This window comes from Lissotriton vulgaris, chromosome 12 (assembly GCF_964263255.1).
Source record: "Lissotriton vulgaris chromosome 12, aLisVul1.2, whole genome shotgun sequence".
NCBI lineage: Eukaryota > Metazoa > Chordata > Amphibia > Caudata > Salamandridae > Lissotriton > Lissotriton vulgaris.
Genome location: NC_141700.1, coordinates 581214641 through 581233317, shown reverse-complemented (window position 1 = coordinate 581233317; position 18677 = coordinate 581214641).

Here is an 18677-nt window from a genome sequence, read left to right as displayed (position 1 = left end):
AATTCTTGTGTTGCTATGTGCATGTTAATTTTGTTACAAGTATGCAGTAGGAAAAGCAATGTACTGCAGTACAGATAGTGAAAGGATTAAGGACCGGTGCATAGCTTTGGCAAGTTCATCGCAAACTAGCGCATCCACTGAAGCCCAGCAAATTGTATTATCCAATCAGCATTGCATTGTTGTTCTAGTATTCCTAATCTTCACCATCTTCATCCTTGGCTTTCACATGCACCATATAAGCTTTGCATTCTCTCATCCACTTTTTCACCATAGAAAACTAGTCTTCATTATCCACTCAATACATCCACCCAAACATAGTTCAGAACAAACTTTTCACCATCCATTGACCCACCCATGGGAACATTGCTTTTACCCATTCCATTCACCCATCCTGCTTTACCTTAACCCACATGTATTCCATTCAACCACACACCCACTGAGACAATCATCCCTCCAGTTTCACCAATATACACCATTTTAATAATACTTCACCCAGCCGTGCACATTGATTAATATCATCATCACCCATTATATGCATTTTTTCACTAATATATTACACATATTTCACCCATCCTTTCACCATCCATTTTTGCCTTTCCCATTAACCCTTTATTCTTAAAGTTCATCTATGAACCTTTGTCGGCTGAGTTACAGATAGAAGAGAACATAACTACTCAACTGCCATTATATCTGATAAAGCAGGTTGTTCACGAGTCAGCCAACACCCTTGCAGTGAGTATATTGCTCTTTGTCAATTAGTAAGCATTGTGACTTACTACTGCCCGCCCCAGCTGGTGCCATCTGGTGATCTGTGTAAGTAAAATAAACATTAAACATTTATAATATTGGATGCCAGATATTCCTACCCCTATTTTTTTAAGGCAAAATACAACCACAAAACATCCCTACAGTTCGGTCACAGTATCTCAATTTCTATAAAAAATTTAAAATATCACATTTGGCATTTTGTTAGTCGGCACTCATTGAAAAGCCCGGTAGTCCAGCCAAACAAAAACTTTTTTGTAATGGGGGGCACAGCTATAATGTATCTGAATTATTGAAGTGCAATAAAGTTGTACAATAATTGATCAATGAAGGACGTATGGTTTTAGTTGGTAAGTGGAATGGGGCCATTCTCCTTATTTTACTTTCAGCCATGCTAGACTGTCAAAAATTGCCGGTATACTATGATAATAATACATACACAAGACTAGGGGGTCTAACATGACCATGGACACTCCCTTGTTTTACTGTTTGAGCATGCGCAAGAAAAAGAAAACCTTCTCAACAAACATGCGTAAAATAACTTAACTGGGCATGCAATCTTCACATTAGTACCTGACATAAAATGGGTTCCTGAGACTTGCTGTACCACCAGCCTATAAGGGGAGATGAAAAGCTTATTGATAAAGCAGATGAAAAGGGAAGCTACAGATTAATACATATAGTTTTGCAGTCAAGTACACAAACTTGAAATATAGAGCATGTAAGTAACAAATAGGATAATGCAGGTATAAGAAGGATTTAGGAACAGATCAAAGTGTAATTGGAAAACATTAGGAGACATGCACAGAAAAAGGAAAGTAAATAATATGCTCGCTAGTTGTAAAAAATAGCATAGATAGACCACAACAAATAAATAAATATTACTCACCAAGCCCCACAACCTCTATGCCCAGGCAGGTCAAGCAATTCCTGGTCGCTATCCAGGATGTCTGCACACCGGTACATAAGCTGTTGTTGGGCGCGCCAGATTCCAGAGCCCGGTATACCCTTTCCCACTGCTGCTTTCGCTCCTTGAGTGCGTACCTACTACAAGGCCTGCTGTCTGCTGTCAGGGTGGATGGGAGGTGACTCTGCACATGCACATAAAACACTAGTGCAACTACCTCCACCTCCGTGAATAAGGCACTGGGCTGCACCCCTTCGCTGCATAGCCTATTGCAAGCTAAGCATCTATGGGAGATGGTTCTAGGGGGCCTGGCACTGCAGCTCTTCCTCTCTTCCATGGCGCTAGGTGAGGGCAGGAGAAGAGAAGGAGGTAGAAGAATGAAATGAGAAGGAAAAAGAAGGAAGGAAGGAAAAGAGTAAGAAAGTAAAGCAAAAAATAAAAAAGTACAAAAGTGAAGCAAAAACACAAAAATTTGAAAATATAAAAACACAAAGGCACAGGGTAAGGTATAGATATAAAAGTATAGGTTTCAGAGAAGTAGGACTAAGAGGATTAGAAAGGGATTGAAAACAGGCCTAGCACTAAAAACACAGCAAAAAACAAGCTGGCCACTCCCATACGAATTGCGAGGGTGCCATTCATGTGCGATTTCTGGCACAAGAACATACCTTGTGTTACGTATGATGCAAAGCATTACCCGAAAAGGCGCGGCAAACAATTTCGCATGTTTGCAAAACTCTGTGTAGTCCTGCAGAGTTTTTTACCACTTTGCTTAGTTCTGTGTGGCATGGCTTTGTAAACGACTCCCGGGCCTAGTCAAGGGTCTACTGCATCATGGTCAGGCTGCGCAGAGGGGATTCCAAGTCATCGTCGAACTCTGTTGAAGTGAATGCTATGCGTCATCGTCAAACTGCATAAAGTGTCGTCATTGAGCCTCACAGGCTGTGGAATCACGGTTGTCGGGCCACCTCTGGGTTGGCATCAAAGAGCAATGCAACCAATTTCTCACACAGTAGATGCAATGCATCAGTTTTTGATTAAAGCAGCTGCAGAACCCAATTCTGAGGGTCAGAGCTTGGAGGGGGCACCTCAGGCAATGGTAGGACTCACAGAAGGTAGAGTCCAGCAACACCAGCAGAATTGTACGAAGTCTTTTGTGTCCCTGAGACTTAAGAAAACAAAAAGGAAGCCAGCAAGCCATTGGAGATCACCTGGAGGGAAGGCAGAGTCCTTCCAGCAGAGTCAGGGAGCATTAGAAAAGCAGTCCTTCCAGAAAAGCAATTCTGGCAGCGGTTCAGTTCAAGATCCAGAAGTGCCTGATTTTAGGGGGTTAGAGACCCAGTACTTATACCCAAAAGTACCTTTGATGTAGGGTGTAACATCAAAAGAAAACTCTGAAGTGCAAAAGGTTCTATTTAAACCCAGTCCTGTACGGCCAGGCAAACCCAGGTGGGTAGATCAGTGCTTTGTTTCTGGACAGGACACTACCTATTGAAGTGCAAGTGTCAGCCCCTCCCATTCCTCCCTGCCCAGGAAGACCCATCAGGATTCAGGTGAGTGTTTAGAATGCAGATGAGCCTCACCTTCTTGTTTTAGTGGCTGTCAAGAGGGAATGCACAAAGTGTAGCTTTCACTCAGCCCAGACATGTATTGGAGCGAGGCTGTCAGGCACAAGAGAGCAGTAGGTACAGAGAAAAGTCGACTTTCTAAACATGGCATTTCTAAAACAGTAATGTTTAATCCAGCTTCACCAGCAAAAATAATGTAGGGTGCAACATCAAAAGAAAACTCTGAAGTGCAAAAGGTTCTATTTCAACCCAGTCCTGTCCGGCCAGGCAAACCCAGGTGGGTAGATCAGTGCTTTGTTTCTGGACAGGACACTACCTATTGAAGTGCAAGTGTCAGCCCCTCCCATTTCTCCCTGCCCAGGAAGACCCATCAGGATTCAGGTGAGTGTTTAGAATGCAGATGAGCCTCACCTTCTTCTTTTAGTGGCTGTCAAGAGGGAATGCACAAAGTGTAGCTTTCACTCAGCCCAGACATGTATTGGAGCGAGGCTGTCAGGCACAAGAGAGCAGTAGGTACAGAGAAAAGTCGACTTTCTAAACATGGCATTTCTAAAACAGTAATGTTTAATCCAGCTTCACCAGCAAAGAGGATTTATCATTACCATTTCAAGTATATCAAACATGAAAAACCTACTCCTCTCTGATTAGGAAGTACAGATTAAAAGTGTATTGCGGAATTCTAAATGCTGGCCTACGAAAGGGGTAGCCCACACAGTAATGAAAAACTAAATATATTTTTTGTCACTATCAGGCCATGAAACACATATAGATACATGTCCTACCTTTTACCTACATAGCATCCTGCCCTTATGGTTACTTCGGGTCTACCTTAGGAGTCACTTATATGTGATGGTAGGGGAGTTTAAGGCTTGGAAAGTGGTTTTTAAGTGTCAAGTCGAAGTGGCAGTAAACTGCACACACAGGTACTGCAGTGTCAAACCTGAGACAGGTTTGAAAGGCTACTTCTGTGGGTGGCACAATCAGTGCTGCAGCTTAGTAGTAGCATTTATCAAATACAGGCCCTGGGTATGTGGTATAAGACTCTACAAAGGACATCCCAGTACATCAAATATGTCATTCAGGAATACACCAATGTCATCATGTTTAGCGGAGGAGCACATGCACTTTAGCACAGGTTAGCTGTGGTAAAGTGGTCAGAGTCCTAAGGCCAACAAAAAGAACCAGCAGAAATGAGAGGGGGGAAAAGGAAAAGAAAATGGGGGAAAGACCACCCTAAGGATGACATGTCTAAGAATGTGGAAGACTGCCATCAAGAAGCTGCAATAGGCCGGTCCATGATGCCCGGTCTGATCTTTGCCCCATGCCCCCTGCAATCACCTCTTTGCTCCTGACAGCCCTCTCTAATGCGAACGGGACTCTTGGTTCAAAACGTGGGATGTCAAACCTTCAGTGGGACTGATCTGGAACATTATCCGACCCACTTCTTGGATTATTATTATTTTGGTCTTGTTTTATTTATTACTTTTTCCTCTATTTTTATAACATGGGGGTGTGGGATCCTTTTTGTGTGTTTTTTTTTACTGTTTAGCTGTTTTAAGTGTTGCACAAATACTTCATATATTACCTCTAAGTTAAGCCAAACTGTTCTGTGCCCAGATACCAGGGGGTTGAGCACAGGTTAATTTGGGGTTTGTTTGTGCCATACCCTGACTAGAATTGGGGTTAGTGCCTGACCAGGGCTTATAACCCAGTCAACCAGTTACCCATTTTCTTACATACTACATTCTGGGTCTCAACTGTATGCCCAGCTTCTAGAGATTTCTCTACCTTTTCCCACTCAGGGACATTGTACACAAATGTTCAATCCTTTCCAAAGCCTGAAATAAACTTCACACACAAAAGAAGTTGAGACTTTTTTGATGTCTAAAGATGAAGCAGGATAATCCTCCTCATTCATTTAAAAAAACTTTTGCATGAGCTAATTATCACAGATTTAACCAGGACTAATAAGAATATATAAACATTGGAAAGACCCACATAAATCTTCCTACAATGTCTTTACTGAGTGAATGGACATTTTGTATTCATCCAAGACAATGGGCTACATGAATTAAAGTCAACAGGGTCCTATTCAGGTTTGGAGACCATCACTATTAATTCATTTAGGGGTAGTTGTAGCAACACTAGGATTAGGAATAGTGATCACCAAATCGAAATTTGGAAATGACAATTCCTAATGTAGGACTGTTTTGTTTTTAAAATAGTGATTCCTAGGGAGTCACAAATTGACCTACCTCATGAATATTAATTAGGTAGGTACCATTTTTGTGACCCACTAGGAATCGCAGCCATTGCAGGATGGTGGCCAGCTGGGGTCAGCATGCCACAATGTCTGTGATTGCTTTTTAATAAAGCAGACATTTTTTTAATGCAGCCCATTTCCCTCAAAGAAAATGGACGGTGTTTAAAAGTTTCTTTTTTCTGATGCTTAAATATGCACTTCCAAAAATCTGTTCACCAATAAGTCTAAGGCATCCTGAAAGTAAACTACAAGAAGTAGTCCCTGGCAAGGATCTTCCTCTTCTGCATACCACTAAGTGAAGCTGGCAGTTTCTTCTAGTGAGCAGGACATAAATAATCTCTATTCTCAAATGTGATCTCTGTGAAGTCATGTATTGGCTCCAAGTTTGGGTTAAAGGTCTGTGTACACATTGTCTCCAAGAAACGCAGGAAGTGCCTGGTAAATACCACCTGCTTGTGTTCTGCCATCCCAAGTTTATCAATGATATGCAATACATTACCTCTAGAAATCCCATTTTCAATAATAGTCAACATCCTCCCAGAATATTTATTGCAGGATACATTAAGGTTTTACAATTTACATCTCTGTTCATCAATTTTACTACCACATTCTGACCTCTGTAACGCCTTCATCTACAAAGTACAAAATATTTGATTACTACTTAAGCCAAACCCATTGGAGTGTACCTATACAGGGGCCCCCTCCAACACTTTCAGAAGGTCGCATTGAAACCCATCTGACGATGCTGACCCTCACTTAATGTCAAAATAATGCCCTAACTAATTTCAGATCTCTGCTCTAAAGCATGCATGCCGGAGGGTCTCAGCTTTTAGTTGCTAGGTCGGTATGAAAGCCCCAAGCCTCAGGGCCGGACTGGGAACACACTTGGCAATTCTGATGCACCGGCCCGGTGAGGGGTGCTAGCAAGAAGGTATTATATATATATATATATATATAGCGGTAGCGGCACATCAGTTATTAAGGAACTGTTTAAAACACTGGAGAAAAAATCTCACCAGGAGCAAGCAAAATGGTGGGAATCTAAATCGTTACAAAGGTACATTGAAGTCAATCGTATACCTCGGGGGCTAAGAATTCTCATGGCGCCCACATACGAGGACCCTAACCCTGAACTTATGAAGGAGTGGGCGGAGAGCAACCTCGAGGCATCACGCCGACAAGTGCAAATATTGAATAAATATGCTTACATAGACAGGGCTAGGTTGTTGGCAGAAATAGCAGCCATTTATGAAGAACTGGAGGCCTTAGGGGAGGAAGAGGAAAGAACTAAACTAAACAAAATGATGAATGATCACCTCAAGAAAGAGGAAACCCAAATCGTTGACAGAAAGGCATACAAGTTCCAAAGGGACCGCAACGATTATGAATTGGGACAAATATTCACCTTTTCACGCAAATATGAGGCTCTCCGTAAAGACCTATCGAAACCACAACCCAAAGTCAAAAATACACGTCAGCAGCAAGGAAAAAACACGCAGAGTGACTCATCCAATGTTACTCTAAGTTCCGATCCAGAAACAGAATCGGATTCTGACCGCCGCAAACAGGAACAGGCGGGAGGAGCCCCGAAACCATCTCCTGGCCAGGAAATTACTTTTTTTATGTCAGGAAAGACTCAAAACGTTAAGGTCCCACACACAAAGAGAACAAGAAAACAGCGGGCCAACGACCGACGACGCCAGAGGTGGAGGGCGGCAAAGAGGAGGATACCAAAAGAGGAAAAGAGGCGGAAGGGGACGGGGATCTGTCACCCAACAGGATTAGTAAACGCCACTAGTCGAACAATTGTCAATTTAACATCATTAAAATTGACAACGAAAGAAGAGGAAATCCTCAAATTGGGACTCACTTATGCGGCACCTTGCAATTTCAATTACCCAGCAATAAGATGCGATATTTACAAGGCAGTAAGGAAACTTAAACTTCGAAAATGTTATACTATGAAGGAAAATTCTGAAGATACACAACATAATGCACCCACTAGTAATAACAGCAATACCAATGCATCACAAGGTACACGTATTATTACAGAACTATGGGAAACTGATGGAGAAGGTTATGAGAATACATGTGGTACAAACATGAAAACAAATGAGATTGATCAATGGGGGAACAGAACCTCATTAAACACCCAATTTAGGCCACCCTCAACCTTTTACCCCATCCTACCACGTGACAACCTTGATATATTTCATGAGAATGTGGTTGCAGATTTAAAAGAACTTCAAATGTGTATGGGCAAAAATAAAAGACAATTTGACAGCCAGTCCCAGCAATATACAGCACTCACCAACAGATTGAGAAAGGAAAAGGATCTAGTGGTGAGGAACAGTGATAAAGGTGGGAATGTAGTCCTAATGACCAAAACTGACTATGATAGCATACATTCAGTTGAATGACCGAACTTGTTATGAACGCATTCATACTCGCGTATTGATGACCATCAAAGAGGAATACCATCGTAAACTGTCAAAGTGGAGATCTTCTAAATTAATCACAGAAGCTGAATTTAAATACCTCAGAAATGACAACCCCATCACACCAATATTGTACTTTATACCTAAAGTACATAAGGACTCCTTGCACCCACCGGGAAGACCTATCATCTCTGCCAGAGGCAGTCTCCTGGAACATACCTCTGTGTATATAGATTATTTTTTACAGGGGTATGTGCAACAACTTGGATCATATGTTCAAGACACAGGGGACTTTTTACTGAAAATCAAGGATGTTGAATGGGTTACTGGGGATTCGCTAATCGCCCTTGATGTGTCATCACTTTACACAAGTATAGCTCACAGTGATGGCTTGAATGCAGTTCAACATTATCTATCTAGAAGGGGCCCTGAATGTAATGAACACAATGCAATGCATCTAGAAATGTTAGAATTTTGTTTGGTCAATAATGTTTTCCTGTTCAACCAGCAATTATACCGCCAACTACAGGGAGTAGCAATGCGGGCCAGCTTCTCCCCAAGCTTCGCATGTTTACACATGGGGGCTTGGGAGGAGCTGGTCCTTGGCTTTGAATACCAACACAACATTCGCAACAACTTGGTGGCATGGTTTCGTTTTATCGACGACTTGTTGGTTATTTGGAGGGGTAGTCAGGATGATGCACTTAAGTTCATCCATGACATCAATGAAAACAAATTACATTTTAAGTTTACAGCTACCCGTAGTCAGGAGAAGGTAACATTCCTTGACACTGAACTGTATATTAATAATGGACACCTAGAATCCAGAATTTTCCGCAAGGCGACTGCTGGCAATAGCATTCTTCATGCTGCAAGTGCACATCCGGCACATTTGGTTTCCAGCATCCCCTATGGGGAAATGCTACGACTACGACGAGTCTGTAGCAACTCTGTAGATTTAGAGAAGGCCCAGGGAGAAAGCGAGTTGCGCCTTCTTGAGCGAGGATATTCGAGCCAATTAATAAAAAGGGCCAAACAGAAATCCATGGTACTTTCTACGGAAGAACTCCTGGTGAAGAAATCTGATCGACAGACAATATCTACTAGTGATACACAGAATGTTGGGAAGAAGGGAGCTAGTTGTTTCCGAATAATAACAGGATACAACAAACAACATCGGCAAGTGCGCAGGATCATTGATAGACACTGGCCATTGGTGATGAAGGATAATATCATTGGTAAAGATATTCCAAAAAGAGTATCCCTCACCTTTAGCAAAGCTCCATCCTTACGTGATCACATAGTGGTAACAAACCCCGAACCCTTTGTAAAATCTTCATGGTGGCAGGAAAACAAAGGCTTTTACAAATGCAGAACCTGTAAGGCCTGCCTCCACGGAGTAAACACCAAAACTTACAAGGATGGTTTTTCAGATATTCAACATCAGATCACACAGGTCCTTACCTGCAAAACGGAATTTGCAGTCTACATTTTACAGTGCCCCTGCCAGCTCAGATATGTGGGCAGCACCAAACATGCTGTCCACAAACGCATCCTCCAACATCTGCGTGCAATCACGAATGGTGACAACACCTATCCTGTGGCACTCCACTTTAGGGAGTGTCATCAGAGCAACAATATCAGCCTGAAATATTGGGTGATTGACGCAGTCATGAACAGTAGAAGAGGAGGGGACAGGGACGCAAAACTTAGAAGGCTCGAAACTAAATACATCCTCTTACTTTACACAAAGACCCCTGCAGGCCTTAATATTACAGAAGATCTATACACATGCTTGCCTGAAGATCTCATAAATAAAAGACTTTTTATGTCAGAGGTCTCCTCCCTGTGGATAGCACATATAGGAGTCACCCGGCTGGATGACTACATATGTGCACCATGGGGAGGCTGCGACCTGACATATATCCGAGAACAGTAACTGATTTAAGCTGCTACTTATATTGATATGACATTGATTTTAAATTCACCACTTTGAGCACTTTATACAGATAGGGACTGTGTGGACCCTGATATCCAATCAGTCCTCTGTGATTTATTGTTTTAGGAATTTTTTTGTGTGGTATCACAAAACATGGACTAGAAACAATGTATTTTGATTATTTTGAGACTGTGAATTAGGTGGGTTGTTGAACTGCACAAATGATAGAGAATTGACAGGTTTTATATTTGATATAAATTTGACAGGTTTTTATCTGACGATGTGTATAACAAAAAGGGAGAGTAAGGGAAGTTTGCACAGTCTTATGTGTGGTGGGAACTCCTGGTCCCCTAAACTAGAATTAAACAAACAGTGGAGGAGTACCCCCTATGGGCCAAAAAGAATTTATACTCAGAAGAGATTCCTTCAGTATCGGGAGCTTAAGGCTCTGGTTTTAGCAAAAAATTGCCCCAACCTTTTTATATTGGACAATCATAGTCCTTATAGAAGACCCCCCACTCACCAACCTAGTTGGTGACATGCTTCATCATCGGGGTCCCACCCCATAGGCCGAGTGCCTACAGGGTGTGCTGCGACCCCAGGTGTATATTTTATTCTTCACTTACTGGTTATGAAAGTAATATCAGCCATGAATGTGGATTTAGGTCTAGAATTAGAGATAATAGCGTATTTTGCACATATCAATGGTGGACAGTATGCCCAATTTGCCATATTTGCACATTTTGCGATATTTGCACATGACTAAGCACTGAAAGCAACATTTGCACATCCTTAATTATGCATTTGCACTTTATTTTTTACTCTCGACCATATGTCCAGACAATTTGTTAATTCATGCAATACTTTGAAATGTCAGATAAATATTACCTTTTTAAAGCTTTGTATAAAATGTAAATACCTGGAACATGATATATTAGATAAAAACAAGTATTTTACTGTGATTTCTTTTTCTAGCGAACCACGTAATTTTACATTTTGTGATATTATATTATCAAGTGTGTTTATCAGGGTATTTTACTGATATTACAATGAAGTGACTATAATTTGGTTGCTTTAGGTTAACTACTAAGTGAAGGTAGTATGTTTTCTATGTCCATACTAAAAATGCACAGGTGATGTTAATTTTATTCAACACTTGCACTTTAAAAGGGCTGTCCTTTCAAGACAACATTGTCATGTGAACAAGGCTCCGTTGAGCCGAAACGTCTTTGACTATTCTCTGCGAATAAAGAACTTCAGCACCTAATTGGTCCGTGTCCGTGTCTCCTTGCCGGCTGGCGAGACTCCAGAAAGCGTTTTGGAAGCGGAACGAGTGATATATATATATATATTTTTATATATATATATATATATATTACCTACTGGCGGTCGCCAGTAGGTATATATAGTTAGGATTTTTTCCCTATGGGATTTCTGAAAATTCTATGCCTAATAACTTTTGCGTTTGTGGACGGAATTGGCTGAAATTTTCAGGAAAATGGCACATTTTGTTTCTGAGCAGCCCCTGAAAATTTGGTGGGGTTTCGTCAAGGGGGGGCTGAGAAAAAAGGGGGGTCCCAAAACGCGTTTTTTGCATTGAGTTTTCCATAGGGCGGTTGGACTCACTTTTAGCCCGAACGGCTGAATGGATTTTCACGAAACTTGGCAAAATTGTAGGGACTGTTAGCCCGATGTGCCTTTGCTAGGTCTCAATATATGTGCTTCAGTGGATTTTGAGAAATTAACGTTTAAATCAAGATATATATCTGTAACAGCGCTCCGGGCAGCGATCCGGTTAGCGAACCTTTCGCGTATCGGAACTTTGCGATGCGAAGCTGATTGGCCCTCCGGTGTCTGTCAACATTCTAAACAGTCCGGAGCGGCCGCCATCTTGTCTCTCGGTAGGATCGAGAGACAAGAGGAGGCCAAAACAAAGGGGGAAATTACCATAAGGGGGCATAGTAGATCCTCGTTGACCCCCTAGGTTTTATGTGGAGGTTTTAAAAGGGCCTAGGAGGGTCCAAAAAAAAAAAAAAAATTTTTTTTTTGCGTGGTAAGCGCCAAGTTCGCGAACCGGAAAGCGTTCTGGGCAGCGAACTTTATGGATAAAAGAATGAAAGACTTTTCTAATACTGTATGTTAATTATTTGTTGGTTTTGTTGATTATTTTTTAATTTTTTTATTTTTTAAGCAATTTTTTATTGTTGTGATTGTGTTTCAAAATTTAATAACATTTCTAACATTTAACTAGTTTATGAATTACATATAAAAATGATTAAAGACTCAAACAATTTTTTAATATTACATACAATTTTATTTTTCGGATTGTTTTTCGAAATTTAATACAACGTCTAGCATTTCACTGTCTGATATGTGTTCTTGTTCAGTGAACATAAGTTCAAACATTTGACCGTCATCATAATGAAGTAAATGATCCACTGATTCTACACATTGAACTAATTCATGGTCCCGTGATTCATCCATGAAATCTGAGTCATCATTGTCCGCAATAACTTTTTCTGTGTTGGTTTCTCTATAGCTGTCTTTCTTTTTACATTATTCTCTGTTTACTTCCCTTATACTAACTCTTCTTTTTTTAAAAAAAATATTTTTTTAGTTCGCTTAAAGTTCGCGAACCGGTCAGCGAACTTGAAGCGAACCAAAAGAAATAGAGCTTGCCAGAGTGATAAACATTCTAGCAATTTTGTTTGAAAGGGGAGGTAGTTCTGAAAAGAACTGTTTTTTTTTGTTTTTGTTGTTTTATTTATTTTTTTTTTTTTTAACATTTTTTGATTTTTTTGTATTTTTAGAACTGTTTTATGTTTTTTTTTGTGTTTTTTATGGAGGGGAGACAACAAAAAACAGGCATTGAAAACGGCTCAACTGGAGCAAAAAAAAAAATTACTTCTTGGGTGCATTAGGGCATTTATGATTTTCGAACGCCATGTTCATCAGGTTGACGCTCATGTTGCCATACGACAGCATACCACCACAGTATATACAAATTAACTTCATATGCTGGAAGTTGGGTTGAATGTTTGGCACAGTTTCTTGTGCCTCTCTTCCCGTCAAAGACATTGTGGAGGTAGATCTGGCCACAGGAGTTGTCGTGGGATTGTCTTGAAGATCCCTTAACTCAGCCCGGCTGTAGTTTAAGGGATGCCACCTGCTCATGTGTCGATGCATCGTATAGTTGCCCATACTGTATTTCTTATCTGTGCCTCTCGACAATCTGTAATCACAGATGAGGCAGGTGGCATATTTAGCATTCACCTTCTTTGATCCAGGAGGGATGGAGAAAAACTGCCAGATGAAACTTGTTTTTCGCTTTGAAACCCGGGGCAACTCTTGGACAAATTGTTGTTCCTCTCTGTCCTCTTCTTCTTCTTCCTCCTCTTCCTCCTCTCTGTTAGTGATAAATTGACTAGGTGGTCCTCTCTTCTTATGAGGAGGTGGAGGTGGTGGTGGGGTTCCACCAGCTGCAGCAAGTACAGAAGCCATTGTTCAATTCTAGCTAAATGGTCTTTCTCTCACCAAGATGAAAGTCAGAGTGAGGAAATAAGGAGGGGTTTACATGATTTGGGGAAAGCAAAAGTTCTGAACCAATGAAAAGTGTTATTTTTAGGTCACATGACCTAGTCATACATCATTTGGAAACCAAAAGTGAAATGAACCAATGAAAAGTTTGATAAACAAGTCACATGACCTGTTCCGCTTACGTTACGCGGCGCGCGCCGCGTCCCAGATCGCTTCCGGTTCGCGGTCCGGAGCACTTCCGGGAGCGCTAACGCGGCGCGTCATTAGACGCATTACGCGATAACGTGATACGTCGCGCTTCCGCGACGCGTCACAGTTCCGCTAACGTAACGTTGACCGGTTCGCGGACTAGATCGCGGCATCAAGATGAGCTAACGGAAAGCTTCCCGGTTCGCGAACTAGAAGCGAAGAAAAAAAATATTTAAAAAAAAATTATCAATAAACATCTAAATATATTTTGGGATTTAAAGAAGAATACATTTTACAGCTACAGATGTTAGCTTTTAAAAAACCAATGAAATTCACAGAAAAAACCATAGGTTATAGACCATATATAGTTAGAAATTTGCATTTAAAAAACCATTGAAATTCAATGAAAAAACCATAGGTTATAGACCATATATAGTTAGGGATTTGCATTTACAAAACCTTATTTTACTCGCATAAAACCATTGAAATTCCATATATAGTTAGTTGCGCTAACTATATATCGCGCACCCGCAATCCACTGCTGATGATGTCACATATTACATCATTCATGACATGGTCAGTGACATCACTGATGACATCACTGATGACAACATCCAGTGACTGTATGTTTCTGTGAAGTTAAAATATGTCTTACATATTGAAGAATGAGTGGATGTATAAGTGTCTGGATGAAGGATTTAGTAGGTGCATGACTGACTGTATGAGTGAGTGATTAAATGTGTCTCACTGAGTGCATGGGTTAGTGACTAAACTGTCTTAATTTGTGCATCATTATGTCTGTTGTTCTGTAAACTGCTGCATGTGTTGATCAGTAGCTATATGAGTAACTATATGGATTATTGATTGGTTGCCCAAGTATTTGTATGGGAGACTGAGTGTGTGTGTGGGTGGCTGGGAGGTGTATGACTCTGTGCATAGATGTGTGAGCAGTTGATACACTAGATGTATGGGTTCAAAAGTGCATGTGGAAACAGCTGTATGGGCGGTTGACTGTGTGCATGAGTGTATTGGTGAGTGAATGGATATCTCAGTGCTACATGTCAAAGTAAGTACATATTTAAAACACAGTACATGTGAGAGTTGACATATATAAATAACTGTGCATAAGAGCCAGTGAATGTGTGAGTGGCTGTATTGATCATTGTGAACTTGTATCAGGGATTGTATAAGAGAGTAAATATGTGTTAGTATATGTTTGAATAAGTAAGGTGTGTATAACTGTATAGTTGAGGAATTGGAGGTGTGATTGATTCTTTGCATGACTGTCTAGGTGTATGAGTAACTCCATGGATGAGTGACAATCTGTGAGTGTCTGTTTTCACTGAGTGTATCTAAGGTTAAATCAGAGTCTGTAGAGGTTCATCGTATTAACACATGAATGATGTCATCTGTGATGTTGTCAGGGATGTCATTTGAGTTGTCATCAGTGATGTCATCAGTGATGTCACTGACCATGTCATGAATGATGTAATATGTGACATCATCAGCAGTGGATTGCGGGTGCGCGATATATAGTTAGCGCAACTAACTATATATGGAATTTCAATGGTTTTATGCGAGTAAAATAAGGTTTTGTAAATGCAAATCCCTAACTATATATGGTCTTTAACCTATGGTTTTTTCATTGAATATATATATATATATATATATATATATATATATATATATATATATATATATATATATATATATATATATTCACTGAAAAAAACATAGGCTTCAGGCCTTATATAGTTAGGAATTAACATATAAAAAACCATTGAAATTGCTCCTATATAGTTAGTTGGACTAACTATATTTGGCGCACCCGCAATCCACTGCTGATGATGTCACATATTACATCATTCATGACATGGTCAGTGACATCACTGATGACATCACTGATGATATCTCAAATGACATCACTGATGACATCACTGATGACATCTCATTTGACATCACTGATGACATCACTGATTACATCATTCATGTGATAATACAATGCACCTCCTCACACTCTAATATAACCTTTGATACACCCAGTGTTAAATACAGACTACCATTTGCATAGCAAGCAAACATACTAAATGTCTGCCAAATCTCATTTGGATTCAGCAAATTATGCGAAATGATGTCATAGTTATTAGCAATGGACATTTTTTGGCTCTTTAAAATGTGCCTCCCTTGACGAATCTGCACAAATATAAACATACTAAGAGTAAACTAAACATGTTAAGCATCTGCTGGATTTTGTGCAAATTTGTCAGCGCTAACACTTAACGCAAATCAAAAAAATACCTTTCCAACTGTTAAGAGATCTGTAAAATGTAACCCCTTCATGCCCAGACAGGAACACTTTTTAAATGGTAACTGCTGAAAAATTACTGAACCAATTTACAACAAATCACCAAAGGCAATTCTTTCAGTGAAGTTCTACAGGAACAAAGACTTCATTTAAGTCAATCTTTGTCATGAATTGGTTCACTTTCAGGCACATTCATGTTCTCATCCAAAGCACTGTTATCAAAGTAGCAGTTATTTTAACAAATCAAGAGTGTAGAACACTTCCAGTTATTTTGCATTTTTATGATCCAATGAGTTGAATGTCTTGAATAGTAAAACGCTCCTAGTAATATTGGTAGTTGTTGCAACCCGAAATAAGCAGCAGTGACAGGGTAGGCACACATGCAGTCTCTTCCACAAAGACACACATATACTCACACAAATCCACATAATTCACAAGCGCACACATACACCCACCATTCATAAGCTTATACATGCGCACACATCCTTTCACAACCCACACATGCGCAGGCAGATACATTCATACATACACAAATGAATTCATTATTCAGGTTGGGTGTTAGAAAAAAAAAAGAATGGCCCAGCCCTAGGGCACTCACTTTGCAGCGTGCCTGGAAACTCCACTAGACCGGCTGGGCCACACAGTACTTTCCCGCACTCACCGGTACGGAGGAGGCACTCCTCAGGTGCGGCGGGGCTCTTCTCCTGTGGCTCGCCTTCTCTTCTCCGCCGGCAGCTGCGGGGCTCTCCCAACACCAGGGGTCCCCGCTGAGGTACGGGCGGCATCTCCTCTTTTCCCGGGGCTCCCTCAGCACACGGGAGCCCCGCACCAGCCCACACTTCTTCCTCGGGCCGGCAGCATCACCCGGTCTCCCCCGCGGCACGGGAACCGGACGGGCACATCAAAGGCTTCCCCCAGGCAGGGGGAAGGGGAAACCACGTCCTCCCGGCCCCGCCCACAACCAGGCGGCGGCCATCTTGAGGCGGCTCGGGCCGCGGCGGTGATCTCGGGGGCAAAACGAGGAGTGGGCACCCTCGAGATTAAAATAAAATAGAGAAGCCCCCCAAGGCCCCCCCCCCCCCAATTTTTTTTTCCGAAAAATCGCGGGGTGCGCGCACGGCGTGATCTGAGTACCAGACTCTACCATTTTGACAAGTTTGGTGTAATTCCGTTCAGCGGTTCAAGCTGTAGCCGTGTCTAAAGGTCCTTTTGAAATTAACATGGGAAAGACACGTTTTGGGACCCCCCTTTTTTCTCAGCCCCCACTTGACTAATCCCCCCAAAACTTTCAGGGAAGGAGAGGAGCAGAGTGGGCCATCTTCTTTAAGAAATTTGCTAAGATTCATCAACCAGCGCCAAAGTTATTCCCAATAGAATGTTGCGGATTTCCTATGGAAACTAGGTCCTAACTATATATACCTACTGGCGACCGCCAGTAGGTAATATATATATATATATATATATATTTAGCCACCAAACGCCCTTGTGCTTGCAGAGGTCACACACACTGTCACCAACCATCCGGCTTTCATGCCTCGCTGTAACTCGCTCATTGCATCCTCTTCTTCATTAAGTCCATCCCGACGCGTTTCGAGGCTGAACGCCCCGTAATCATGGGCAGCACACCAAGAATGCGAGAGCTCACCTGATTTGTTTATCCATTCGTTTTTTAATGGAAAAAAGGCCCTGATTGGGCGTGGCACACAACAGATGCCTAATGGCATGATGGTCGTTGTAGTCCTTTCAGGTGAGTTACAGTGATAGCCTTGAGTAGGTTCGCCATTCTCAGTGTTGATTTTGCAAAGTCTATTTAAACCTTGAGTAGGCAGGAATTGTCAATAGAGCGAGTTATGTACTCCTGGGTACTGCGTGCTTGAACAGAGAGAAGAAGTTTCACTCCTAAGCCTTTCCCGTTTACACTTTGAAGGGAAATGGTGCTCCTCTGCCACGGCCAGAGCTGCCGTGTAAATGTTTTGCCACCAAACGCCCTTGTGCTTGCAGAGGTCACACACGCTGTCACCAACCATCCGGCTTTCATGCCTCGCTGTAACTCGCTCATTGCATCCTCTTCTTCATTAATTCCATCCCGACGAGTTTCGAGGCTGAACGCCCCGTAATCATGGGCAGCACACCAAGAATGCGAGAGCTCACCTGATTTGTTTATCCATTTTTTTTAATGGAAAAAATGCCCTGGTTGGGCGTGGCACACAACAGATGCCTGATGGCATGATGGTCGTTGTGGTCCTTTCAGGTGAGTTGCAGTGATAGCCTTGAGTAGGTTCGCCATTCTCAGTGTTGATTTTGCAAAGTCTATTTAAACCTTGAGTAGGCAAGAATTGTCAATAGAGCGAGTTATGTACTCCTGGGTATAGCGCGCTTGAACAGAGAGAAGAAGTTTCACTCCTAAGCCTTTCCCGTTTACACTTTGAAGGGAAATGGTGCTCCTCTGCCACGGCCAGAGCTGCCGTGTAAATGTTTTGCCACCAAACGCCCTTGTGCTTGCAGAGGTCACACACGCTGACACCAACCATCCGGCTTTCATGCCTCGCTGTAACTCGCTCATTGCATCCTCTTCTTCATTAATTCCATCCCGACGCGTTTCGAGGCTGAACGCCCCGTAATCATGGGCAGCACACCAAGAATGCGAGAGCTCACCTGATTTGTTTATCCATTCGTTTTTTAATGGAAAAAACGCCCTGGTTGGGTGTGGCACACAACAGATGCCTAATGGCATGATGGTCGTTGTAGTCCTTTCAGGTGAGTTGC